The following is a 12,415-nucleotide window of genomic DNA, read 5'->3' as shown; positions in this document are numbered from 1 at the left end:
CTTGACACAGTGATAATGGCAGACAACCTGACACACAGGGAACTGCAAGGTCCTGTGGTATTTTCTCACAGTCCCTATGCTAAACAGGAAACTGCAAAACAGTGCTGGAAAAGACCCATCTGTATGTGGTTAGGTCCAGGCTGGACCATCTAGAAGATGACAAAGTTGCCCAACTACTGTCTTGTGTTAATAAAGGCACTTAACAAGTGTTAAGCCAAAGAGTGCTAAAATATAAGAATTGTCAATACTGATGAGCCAGAAAATGAACAGCTCAGCACGAGAAGCCCAAAAAGAAAATGCACAATCCTGCTCATTTTGTGGGACTGACCAGAAGTGGAGTCTTACATTACATGGAATAGCACCGCCCCATTACACAATCCACATCAGCCATATCCCTCACGCATGTCCACTACAGTCCTGCTGGCTATTATATGTTCTGGATAACTCAGATACTCAGCTGAAGTTAGCAAACCCTTAACAGTCTTGGGATAACTGCCTTGCAACTTCCCTCAACAGTTACATTCCTCTATCCTCACAGAAACACCACCACTTGCTTCCAAAACTCAAGTCTTAAATTATCACCCATGTTACTTAGGCTTGGTTTGGAAATAAAATAAGGCACTATAGTGACTAATGAAAAGCTGTATGTGCTTGGAACTGTGTTCTCAATTTAGTTATGCAATTAAATTCATTTTGACAACTGTGGAAAAATCACTGATCCTTACGGACTACACAAATGTGAACTTTCACATTTTTTCTGGTTTTAATAAAAGAAATACCTGTTTCTTAAAGATGATGTTCTTATAAACAGGAAAGTCAAAGTCTCCTCCTTTCTCATTCAGACTGAGAATAAAGCCATTGATAAAAAAATCCTGAAAGCTTGAGACAGATTCCCATTTTGTCACCTTTATCCTGGGGAAGAGAAGAGCAGGGGAGGAACACCTCATACTTCTGCATTTTGGGTTATTTAAACTACAATAAACAAAATACAGTTGAAGTTGTCCTTTAAATTGCAGTCAAGTGCTTCTATTTTAGGAGTTAAAAAAAAGTGTGATGTTTTCATTCAATCCCAATTTTAATGACCTTAGCACATTTGCAGCTTTTTAAACCTGCACATGTATATTTTAAGATGACAAATTTATGCTGGCATAGTTAAAAATGACCTATAGACGAATATAAAGCAGGCACTAGAAGACACCGTTCAGTTGAAACATACAATGGGAACACAAGTAAACATTTCTCTGTTTTACTTCTGTTATTTAATCATGCACAATGACCAGGGCAGACATAATGACCACAATATAAAACTGCTGCTTTAAAATAAATAAATAAAGGCCTTTTGGGGGAAGTTGTCAGTTTTAGGATAGTTTTTCTTATATAAGTATCTCATAATGAGCTTAGGTTTAAGAAAGGCTCTACAGTTTTACAACAATGAATCTGATACATGCATTCCATCAATATTTTCTGAAGTCTCTACTAACGTGAAAAGCTACCCATATCTTTTGCAGTCTTTAGATTGTTTGTTTGCCTCTCTGGTGCTGAATTAATCTACCCATTTTAGCCAAACAACAAACAAACAGATTGACACAAACCCTGAAAGCTGAGAGAGTTGTTCCAAGCAACTATCTAGTAGCAACAACCAAATCAAGTTCAACAAACCTTATAAAGCTGAACTCAAAACAAAACAAGCAAACAAAAAACCCCAACTCCTCAATTTAGCAATAAGATTTACATCATTATTAATTCCATTGCCTAGAAGATATCCAAAATAAAAGATAACTGGTATTTGACTGACTCCCATTTAAAACCCTTTCCTTGTTGACCAAGTGACCTCGTCCCATCCAAGTGCAAAATATATTCAAACAATGGCTCATACTGACGGAGCAGTATCTTCTACTACTTAATTGGTAATGCCCGTACGTCATAACTTCATTCTCCATTTAAAATTACTTTGCTTTCTCCCTGGGCGCTCCCTGCTACGTCTTATCTTGCAAGTTGAAAAATGATAAAGCAGTACACTTCTCCATCCCATTATGGCCCAAAGGAAATCCAAGAACTCCAAATGTACTGCCTGTATAGACAAGAAGCTAGAATACATGATGGTGTGCCATGCCATTACATAGCACCATAAAACAAAACACATAAAACTCAAGTTTTTCATGTTCACTTTAGAGACAAGATTTGTCCCCTCAATATTCTTGCCCAACAACAGTGTTTGACAGCAGGAAAAGGCCTGCATCAGCAGCAAACGACAATCCTGTTAGAAGGCAGCATGTTGCACACTGAGACAGAGCTCCAAAAGCTTTGATCAACAAGGTGAGAGAGAAAAGAGGATCTTACATGCAGACAGATAAATTCTAGCCTTTTACTGCTTTATCCAACTCCATGCATGGCCTTGAGCACACCACTTAAATCCTTCCTGCCCAGCTATCCCATCTCCAAAGTAAAAATCATATTTAGAAATTGGAAGTGCAATTCTAAATCCTGCAGAACTAGAAAAACAGTCATCAGGAACTAACCCTATAACAAATTTACCAAATGCTGTGATACATTCTTCATCACTCAGGAGTTTTTGTTTGCTTTGGATTATGTATTTCTATAAGCATAATATGTTATTGTTTCTGCTACAGGTTTGGAACTTGAAACTGATTAATTCATGTTGACCCTGCGACCACTTGAACTGAAAGCCAAATTAAATCACATCTTCCAGCTCTGATATTGAAAATACATAGCATCATTTAAGGCCAAACAAGACATAATGCTTATTTAGCCTATCTTTAAGATAATTTCATTGAAGTTCTACACAAAATCTAAATTTTACATTATTACATTTTAGTAAGTATTTAAACCAACATTGAAAGTCCAAGTGATAGAAAAATTAACACTAAGCACTAGTGAGTTCCTTCAATACTTGAAGTACATAGCAAACTCTGCTGATACGTGGTCTGCAATATTCTTAATTCAGTCTAACCATGATAGGAGGTGGTAATACTAGGAACAACTAGGCTAGTGCAACATGGCAATGCTTTGTTTTCCTACATCCTTCAGAATCATACTGGACACTATTATTAGCATGCCACATCCCTCCTCCAAATGTGTGTCTCTGCTGTTGCTGTTATCCATTTAATACCCAGTAGGACCTGCAGTTCCCAACCTGCAAAGGCACGTCAACAACAAAAGCAAAAAAAAAAAAAATGGGAGAGTTAGTTGATACACCAGATGCTTGTGCTGCTGTTCAGAGGGATCTGGACAGGCTGGAGTAACGGACAAACAGGAATCACGTGAAGTTCAGTAAAGGGAACCGCACAGTCCTGTACCTGGGAAGGAACAACCTCATGCACAGGTTTGGGACCAATCGTCTGCAAAGCAGCTTTTCCAGAAGAGACCTGGTAGACAACAACTTGAACGCGAGCCAGCCACGTGCCCTTGCTGCAAAGGCCAACGGCATCTCCTGGGCTGCTTTAGGCAGAGCACTGCCAGCACATCGAAGGAGGTGACCTTTCCCTCTACTCAGAGCTGATAAGACATATTTGGAGCGCTGTGCCCACTGCTGGGCTCCCCAGTACAAGAGCGACATGGACATATGTTGTTTTGCAGTAAAGGGACAATTCTGAACAGTGGCACACGGTTTGGCTAGGGGGTCTTTCAGAACGGTGGAGTCATCAGAACAGCAAGCTGAGGATGGACAATTGTTTTTTTCCTCAGAAAATGTCAATAAGAAGTTAATACATTAAAAAAGGGAAGCAAGCTCACAGAGCTAATGTGTATAATACAAGAAAAACAGGAGGCCAAGAACAAAAACACGAGACTGTACACAAAATTGAAGTATTTAGTAGATGTCCATTATCATTGACTAAAGTTTCTTCTTTTTTTTTTCCATTTTTAAAGATATTTCCACGTGTGTAATATATAAACATAGGAACAAGAATTATCTCACAGCAACCCCTAACTGTCCGTTTAACGTTGCCTTCAATTTCAGTTGTCTCCTCAGTTGCACAGTACAGTTGCACCAACATGTAGAACTGACTCTACAGGCAAAACAGTTGTTGCTGCGTCCTCTTACCAAACACTTTTAGCCTAGAAAGGTCCTGCCCAGTCAGCCAGAAAAATAATCTGAAGTCTCACTTTCTAGTGTGCAATATTATCCTGTGCTCTTCACAATTACGAATGCAAGACCTCACACTGAAAGGTTACGCAAATCACTTCTTGCAGAGCTGGGAATAAAATTCTTAAATGACAAAAACCTCCAAGTCATACTACCACATTTCTATACTTAGTTTTCTGTCTCAAAATGTGTGAACTGCCAAAACCAATCAGTTTTTCTGTATCTTCTGCTACTGCTTCCAGAAGGTAGCAACTAATTCCTGTACTGTGTGTGTCTGTGCCGAGGCACTGACACTAAGATTACACAGGAAAGCTGACATAACCTTTTAACCATGGTTATCATAGCATAGTTGATTCAAATGTCACACATCACTCAGACAATTTTGTTTGATCATCTCCAGTGTTTACTTAGTTTTTAACCATACTATCATATACTGCTTTCTTATAATACCTAGGACAGCTAATACTAAAGATACTAATCAAATGCTTTGTGCAAATGACTGCCTGTATATGGCTTGCTCAAGAACAGAAATTTTATCCTTTTCAATTTGTAATTATTGGGGTTTTTTAAATAAAAATAAATTTGATGGACTGAGCATATGAAAACAAGCTTGCTTTCCCTTTGTTATTCTTACAGACTCTTCAGACATAACTGCTCCTCACTCTATGGACACCCAGTGAGACACTTGACCTGATTTTCTGCAGCACTGAGCATTCACAACTGTGACTGAGATCACTGGGGGCTACAGGCACTCCGTCACTCCTAAGGCAAATAATTATGGTTTGATAGCACAAAACTAAAAGTTACGGCACTGAGTTCTAATGCTAGTCCAATATCTGGATCATTAAGGTCTAAATTAACAACTTGCTCCTTGCCATCTGTTCATTAGGATAACATCAGCTATTTAGCAGCCTCCTACCTACCTGCTTCAAACATAAAATACACATAATAAAAAGGGCTCTAGAAAGTTAGGTTCTACTATCCTCAAACTGTGAGCATGAGTAGATGGATCCTTGAAGTCTTCTACTTTTCTGCACTTGTATTTTCAAGAGTCAGAAGGAGTCTTGAGAAGATAAACTCACTCATCTTTTTAAGATGATGCAAGAGCATTGAGAGTCACAAAAAAGCCCATGGGACAAATTTTAAGTTGAGAGAGATTTTGCCTATCATAGCAACTGTGGAATCACCCTCCAAACAAAAGACTGAGCAATCAATGAAAACTTGCAAAAGATTGAACAATGATATGGACAGCATAAGTGTTCACCATACCTTAGCATAAAGTTTTAAAAGATAGTTATCAAGACAATGAAATGTTTCCCCCCAAAAAGGACCGTCCTTTTCAGGCGATTTCTTAGTAAGCCAATTCAGCTCACTAAAATGGCATAAAACTTTTCTGGGTTTTGCATAGTTAATTTTAGTGGGCCAAGCCAGGGTTCCAGGAGGCTCAGAAACACTCCTGCACAGGAAAGCAACAGGAGAGTACTGCTGGACACAGACAGGACTGAAGGAGGATGACTTCTTTTCCAATACATAAAAACTGCTGCAAAGGCAATGGAGAGGGAGAATAAACTCTTGTTCTCAGTGAGAATAGGACAAGCAACGGGTTTAAACTGCAGCAAGGTAAGACACTGAGAAAAACTTGATAAGGACTAGTGAAGCACTTAATAGTTTGCTCAAGCAAATGTGAATTACCCACCACTGAGGATTTTTTCTTATCCCAAATAGATGGGTCACACTTGTCACATACAACAAACATAGCAAAGTTTGTGGTAAAAGCTTATTCCTAGGAGATTGAAACAGCTGGGAAAAAACAGACAAGGCTTTGGGAACACAGCCTGCTTTGGGTCTGAGAAAATGGCATAACTGTAACTGTGCCTGCTGGAAGGAAAAGGGTGAGAACTACACAAACTCTTGATAATCCCTTCTTAACCACCGCCCCCCCCCCCCCCCCCCCCCCCATTTCTTCTAATGTTTCTGTGACTTTACCATCAATCAAATCCATTTGTGTCAATAATTAAAATTAAATCCAGTGATTAAATACACACTCAAGCACTTCAGTGAGTGACTGCTTATTCCTGCAAAATAATCCACATCTAGAGGAAGGCAGGAATCCCTGGTGTAGTCAAACACATTTAGATGGTCACACAGGCTTTGGATTTTCATCTCTGTACAGCAGAAAGCACAACAGGCTAAGAGCGTACACAGTCTACAGGCACACTAGAAGCAGTGCTAATAGATTTTTATGCTACCTCAAAAAAGTGTTTACTCATCTGTAATTTTTCTCAGCAGTGGACATCTGGTGTTCTATTATTCATTGCATCTGGAAAAATGCCAACAATAAAACCAATTTTCACAAAAAGAAGCAGAGCCTGACATGCAGAACGCTGGAATAAAGGAAAAAACTCAGAGTGATTCAGGTTTTTGTTCTTTGGGCATTTGTTTCTTTGTCTTCTCTTTTTGTTTTTCCTCATATGGGACTCTGATGAGAAAAGCCAAGAAGAACTGCAGAACATTTTGTCCAGATTATCAAAGAAAACATGCATTTTGAAGTCACATATAAAGTAAAAACTCTGGGAAATTATTAATTCTGGTACTCATATGAACTTTAAGGGGACGTGCGCAAAGGCTTGAGGAAAATAAGGTCACTAAAATAATAACTTCTCTAAGTTCACACAGCTGCTAACGAAGACTATTTAATGGTCAATATAGGAACACTCTTGGAAGTATCAAGTAGAAGTAAATGTAGGACCACTCTAAAGTGTAATATTCTACCAATTTCCCAATAGGCACCTTTATTACCCTACCCTCAAAAGAACACGAAGGGATAATGGTTCTCCAAAAGAAGGCGGTAGCGTTGAAGGACTATGTTAAAGCATTCCCGCCTCTGAAAACTTCTCATTCAGAAAACCAGGTGTCTTGGACTCCAAGCTTTGAGAAGCAGCTCCATCAATTTCCTAGTTGCTAGACCTGTCAGGATCCTTGTCCTTACAAAGATGTTCACGATCCAAGTCCCCCAAACAGCAAACATTTCTGGACATAATCTATGTGCGACTAAGGTATTGAAAGCTGCTACTCGGTGTTCGTACTTACTCCAGAGATAACCCTTACAAAGTTTTAGGCCGAGAGTCTTTCAATGCTATCAGTCCAGGAACAGAAAGATCCTGGAGTACCATTTTTTCCCAGTCCAGGGACTTCAGCAATGTTCATATGACAAAACCCTGTGGATTCCTGTACTACTGCCTCTCTATTAACAGGTTGGAGATTCAGCTTAACACTCAGCCTGATGTAGCTAATTGGCACCTGTTTTACTAAGGTTCCTTTCTCACTCAAATACAATCTTTATGTCTGCACCAGGGTATATGGATTTTTTAAAATTATTAAATCCCTTGTGTTTTGAGCTCCTTAGAAGAGAGATTGCATTTATTAAAGGGATAAGCAAATATCCAATAGGCATTACTGTAGTAGCCTAATGCTATCTTTCTGCAGTGAGGCAGTCTAAATACCCTTGCTTTTAATAACCATTTTTAACTTGTACTATCATTAAGTGGACAGGGGTCCCACTGATGCTTTTCATTTAAGCAGAAATCATAAGAAAGCTGCCTTCCTTCCACTGTTAACTATTTTTAGCCCAAATAACTCCGTAAATGATTTGCGGGTGGGGTGGGGGGAATCACATTTGCCTTGACATAAAAGGGACTTCTCAAAAGAGCTCATAATAGCACAGATCTTTTGACTCTTGATTCTTGACACTCTGCTGGAGTATTGACAGAATACAGTGGTGTACCACGGAGAGGGAGTAATTTCCATATCCTTCCTCTATCCATTAGCCAGAACACCTAAATTACAAATACCTGATAAGTTCCTAAAAAAAGTTTGCGAAAACTGAACAAGAGCCAAAAAAAGTAGCAGAGGTAGACCAGAAAAGATTAAGTTAGCCAATAAAGTAATTAAATAGAAATATATATATCGATTAATTACAGAATCAAACCCTACCTCCCAACCCCAACAATTTTATGGGAAAACCCAACCCCATAACAAACCAGACAGCCTTTACCTATGCCTTGCACCACCTACAATCCCTCTTCTGCGACAATCCACAACTGCAGCCTTTCAGGGAAAAAACTACCCAAGCCTTAAATCCCACCATGTCCTAGATACCAAAGAAAGAGCTATAAGTAATCCCAAACCCTGACAATCAGCAAAAGAAGCTGGCAACTCTGACTTGATTCCTCTTCGCCTTAAAACTTGTTTCAAGTTCTCTTCCCAGTAAACTAAGCAACCCTATTCTCTTACTCTACAAACTTCTTTATATGCTCCCCGAGACTGAGAAGCCAGGCAGGTCTTTAATCCAAGTACAACAGATGAAACAAAAACCATCAGAACGCATTAAAGAATATCTCTCTGTACTACTCAGTGAGCCACTTATCTTCAAGACGAATTAAACTGCATCTATAAACTACACAATTTAAATCACCCCTCCATCAAAGCCATCAACGCTACCACAAATGTATTGTCAGATCACCAATTTCTCATTCTGATACAATATTTTGCCTTAAGAACTTAAAAGACTAGTTAACTCCAGAATCCATATGCTGCTAAATACCTTCAATCCCTCCTAACCTGACACTGCCTCAGTCTAAAGGCACTGGAACAGACCCATGAATATGCTGAAATCCTCATGGGCTTAAGGAAAGAGATTCTAAAGATAAATCAAGCCTATTCTTTTCCTAAAATGTACAGATGACATCTATTTTGTAGTCTGAAAACTCATATTCTTTCAAAGTCATCCAATGTGTGATACCAAGCAAACACTTGTCTATCAAACTGTTCCCAGAGCCTACACTGATACCGGTGTTTCCTGTCCACCAGACCAACACACCTACTGTCAAAAGGCCAACAACAACGTGAAATTCAAACAAGCCATAATGTCTAGGCAGCATATGAAGAACCACAGCGTGTGCTGCGAGGGCACTCATCATTGCACTCCTTCACTGATCTAAAGAGAACTTTCCCCAAAGACACTACACAAAAATATATCAACATTTTGAACAAGCTGAACAAACATCGCTGAAATGTACACCAATAGTCACTGCTGCTGCTTTTATGTGCTCGATTATTACAAATGGAACAGCTTATGACTTATGTCAGCTATACAGTCAAAACATCTGCTGGAAAAGCATACCTTAAAATACTTTCCTCTCATCCTCCAATCTTAAAACCACCGGACCACCACAACAAACTTGGAAAAATGTGCTTCTCCTCACAACAGACACATGTAACCATGTTGGAGCTGAGAATAAAAAGCCTTGCAAACATGTTTCCCCAGTGACCATAAATGCCTCGTACTGCAGTCAAAATTCAAACCCAAATCCACAGATCCCAGATTAACACAGTTCACCAAAGCCCCAGGATGACTTCCCCAAAACTACACTGGTGAAAAACAACAGCAGGACTAACAGCAAACACTGAAATAATGGTTTACCAGCAGAACACTTCACAGAACAAAACCATTCCACTTTTAAGTTCTCACACCTGATCCTAAAGACTTAGGAAAGCACATGGCTGGAAATCAAAAATTCACAATCATTTTAAATAATTGACTTGAAAAGGAAAGCGGCTTTTCTACACATTAGTTTCCTCCATCCCTATAACTTATCTCTCTGCCCCACAGGCAATACTGATTTCCATATCCTTCCCCCACTGCAGCAGAGCTCACAGCAATTAATTGCTTTCTACCTGTACTGAGCTTGAGGATTGTGATTTTATTTCCAGCTAAAGACGTGTGATCTAGAAGCTTGTCTACTTTTTCAAAGCAATGTCAACTGACCTAAAAAAATACATTACCCATACCTACAAGCCTTTCCTGATGTGGATTCTGACACGAGGGGAAAAAACAAATCTAAAGTCTTAAGAAATTAAAGATAAGCTAAACAGGGTTGGCTACTCACTACCATTCCCTAATGACCTCCCTGACACACCAGTCACAAGAAATCAATGAAATGATAAGAAGAAATAGGAGAGAAGTTATTATCAAATACTACGTAAAATTGCAAATACTTCTGCAATAGTCCAAAAATGCAAATATCACTAGGGAAAAGACAAATTAGCACCTGGGAACAAGATTTATTTTTAGCTCAGAAAATAATCCTGAAGAAAAGCTTTTATCATTTAGCCCAGAAATTAATATTGGTTAGTCAACAACCCTAGGAAGAATCAGCAGGGGGTGAAACTGTCTATTCTTTGCTGTTTAAAAACGTCTTGCACACCACAATAAATCATTAAAAAGGAAACCTTCTTGGAAAAAAATGCTTGCAAAAAATAGTATCTCTTTCATTGCTTGTTCATTACTCCAGATACATAAATGATGACCGTACAGATGGAAGAAGATAATCGCACTGTGTGAAAGCAGTTGAGAGCCCAGTTCCAAACTGGACAAACGGAAAAAACAGACAAATGTTACCTGAACTACAAGGAGGAGAGGCAAGAACAGAAAAGCCAATGCATAAGCTGGACAAGAAGCTGATTCAGCTTCATTTCCCAAGGACTTCACATCCAACCAGGCTGTTTGCCCTCCATCTCTTGACAATTTTTGAACATGTTGCCAAATGCAAACAGATTTGACAGAAGGACAGGTATCTCAAAAGATTATTTTTGAAAATAAGCACTGGCTGAGCCTAGTGCTCCCATGAGGGTGGAGGCAGGGGCCAGATCAGGAGAGCTACTATTTGTCATGTTTATCAGGCACACAGCTCAGAGCCCATCGCCCACATGTCCTGCTCTGTGATACACGATACTGCAATAGTGGTGCTACGCACGGGATGAGGAACCTGCAAGGACACGGGTAAACGAGTGGATTTACTGCAGTAAAGAACATAACAGGATTACCAAAACAGGCTTCAATAACTCCACTGACCATACAACAACTTATTTCTCACCTTCTTCCTCTTTGCCTTTTAAGATTGTTTTTCCTCTTGACTCAATACAAACACATTTATCTGAAGTCACGATAACAACTCAAACTGTAAAACTATCACCAATTTACTTGGATACCTAGACTGTAAGTTGTGAACACTGATGCTCCTTTTTTTTTTTTATTGTATTTTGCATTGCATACAGAAATATGGGAACATCTGTTTTATTTCTGAACAGTTACTTAGACAAGCAGATGACAAAAACTGTAAATAGTGTGACTGTGCCTGAGCAAGCATCATTCTTTTTCATGCTACTGTTCTGTGAGCTTTAAAGCCTATGCAAAAGTGCTTTCTTCAAGTAACACTGACAGCAGTCCCTCCTCCTAGACAAGGACAGTTTTTTGATCTCGGAGATACTTACCAAAACAGTTCACTGGACTAATGCAGCTGTGGGGCTTAATGAAATAGCTCAGATAATGCTTAGCCGAAATGGACCACTTAAAGAGACAGAAGACATCTTGCCTCACTTGGAAAGGTTGCCATTGGATAAAAGCTGCTCCATGACATTGGTAATGAAGCCATCAAGAGTTCCAGCATAAACTGGCAGACTGCTTTCTTTTTCTAAAGATACCCAGAGTACCTTGTGGTACTGGAAAGCTAGAACATGGGCTTTTCCAGCAACCCAAACAATAACCCTTTCCCCTCCCACTGACTAATCTCCACTGTGAACTGAGAAAGGAAATCAAGGATTAATTACCAATAGACTAGAAATACAGAGTAGCCACAGTGAGATGCCTCACAGAAAACAGGCTAACAGATGAAATCAGGAATACAGGAGCCCTGCTGCATAAACCAACACCTCCGAAGGACCAAGGAACAACCTGGAATCCTGAGGCTATCCCAATACAACCAAAACTCGTTTAAAACTGTGTTGGGGGTTTAGGGGTATCTGGCTGGTTTCAGAGTCTGTTGAAGGTCACAGCTCTGTTCAGGGGAAGAGAAGAGTAGCAAAATTAAGGTCAGTGTACAGACCATATATCACACTATCTTCAACAACTGAAACAGAAAAACGCTACTCGCAAAATTATCTGCTTAGTTACAATGATAGTCTGTAACAGGCCTGCTAATACCAACCCTCTGCTTAGTTATAGACAGCCTTACAAATCTCTTGCTGGTGAATAAGAGACTAAGAAAAAAAAGAAAAATTAACAGATGAAAGAAAAAAGCCTCTGGCCTAGAAGAGAATTGTCTTACCTCTACCATCAAATACAAGACACTGAAAATAGAAACAGCACAGTTCTTTAGTAAAACTGAGTGAAACTTAACAGAAGCTACGGAAGAGAGAAACTGCCATCACCAGGAGCTGAGGCTCTCCAGTGAGAGGGGAAATTCCAGCAGC

The 12,415-nt window shown here is 39.4% G+C and overlaps 1 protein-coding gene across 6 annotated transcripts in view; it reads right to left on the bottom strand.

Moving 5' to 3' along the window:
* The window catches only part of STAG1 (stromal antigen 1), a 205,132-nt gene that overhangs the window by 163,729 nt on the left and 28,988 nt on the right, over positions 1–12,415 (bottom strand). The window contains exon 1 of one of the 6 annotated variants that reach the window (XM_041126676.1): positions 780–912. The exons of the other annotated variants lie outside the window; for them this stretch is intronic. The gene's annotated coding sequence lies outside the window, so the exon portion shown is untranslated. Of the gene's footprint in view, positions 1–779; positions 913–12,415 lie in introns of those variants that run through there. 6 annotated transcript variants of the gene reach the window in all.

This window comes from Aquila chrysaetos, chromosome 10 (assembly GCF_900496995.4).
Source record: "Aquila chrysaetos chrysaetos chromosome 10, bAquChr1.4, whole genome shotgun sequence".
NCBI lineage: Eukaryota > Metazoa > Chordata > Aves > Accipitriformes > Accipitridae > Aquila > Aquila chrysaetos.
This window is presented reverse-complemented; position numbering and strand designations above follow the sequence as displayed.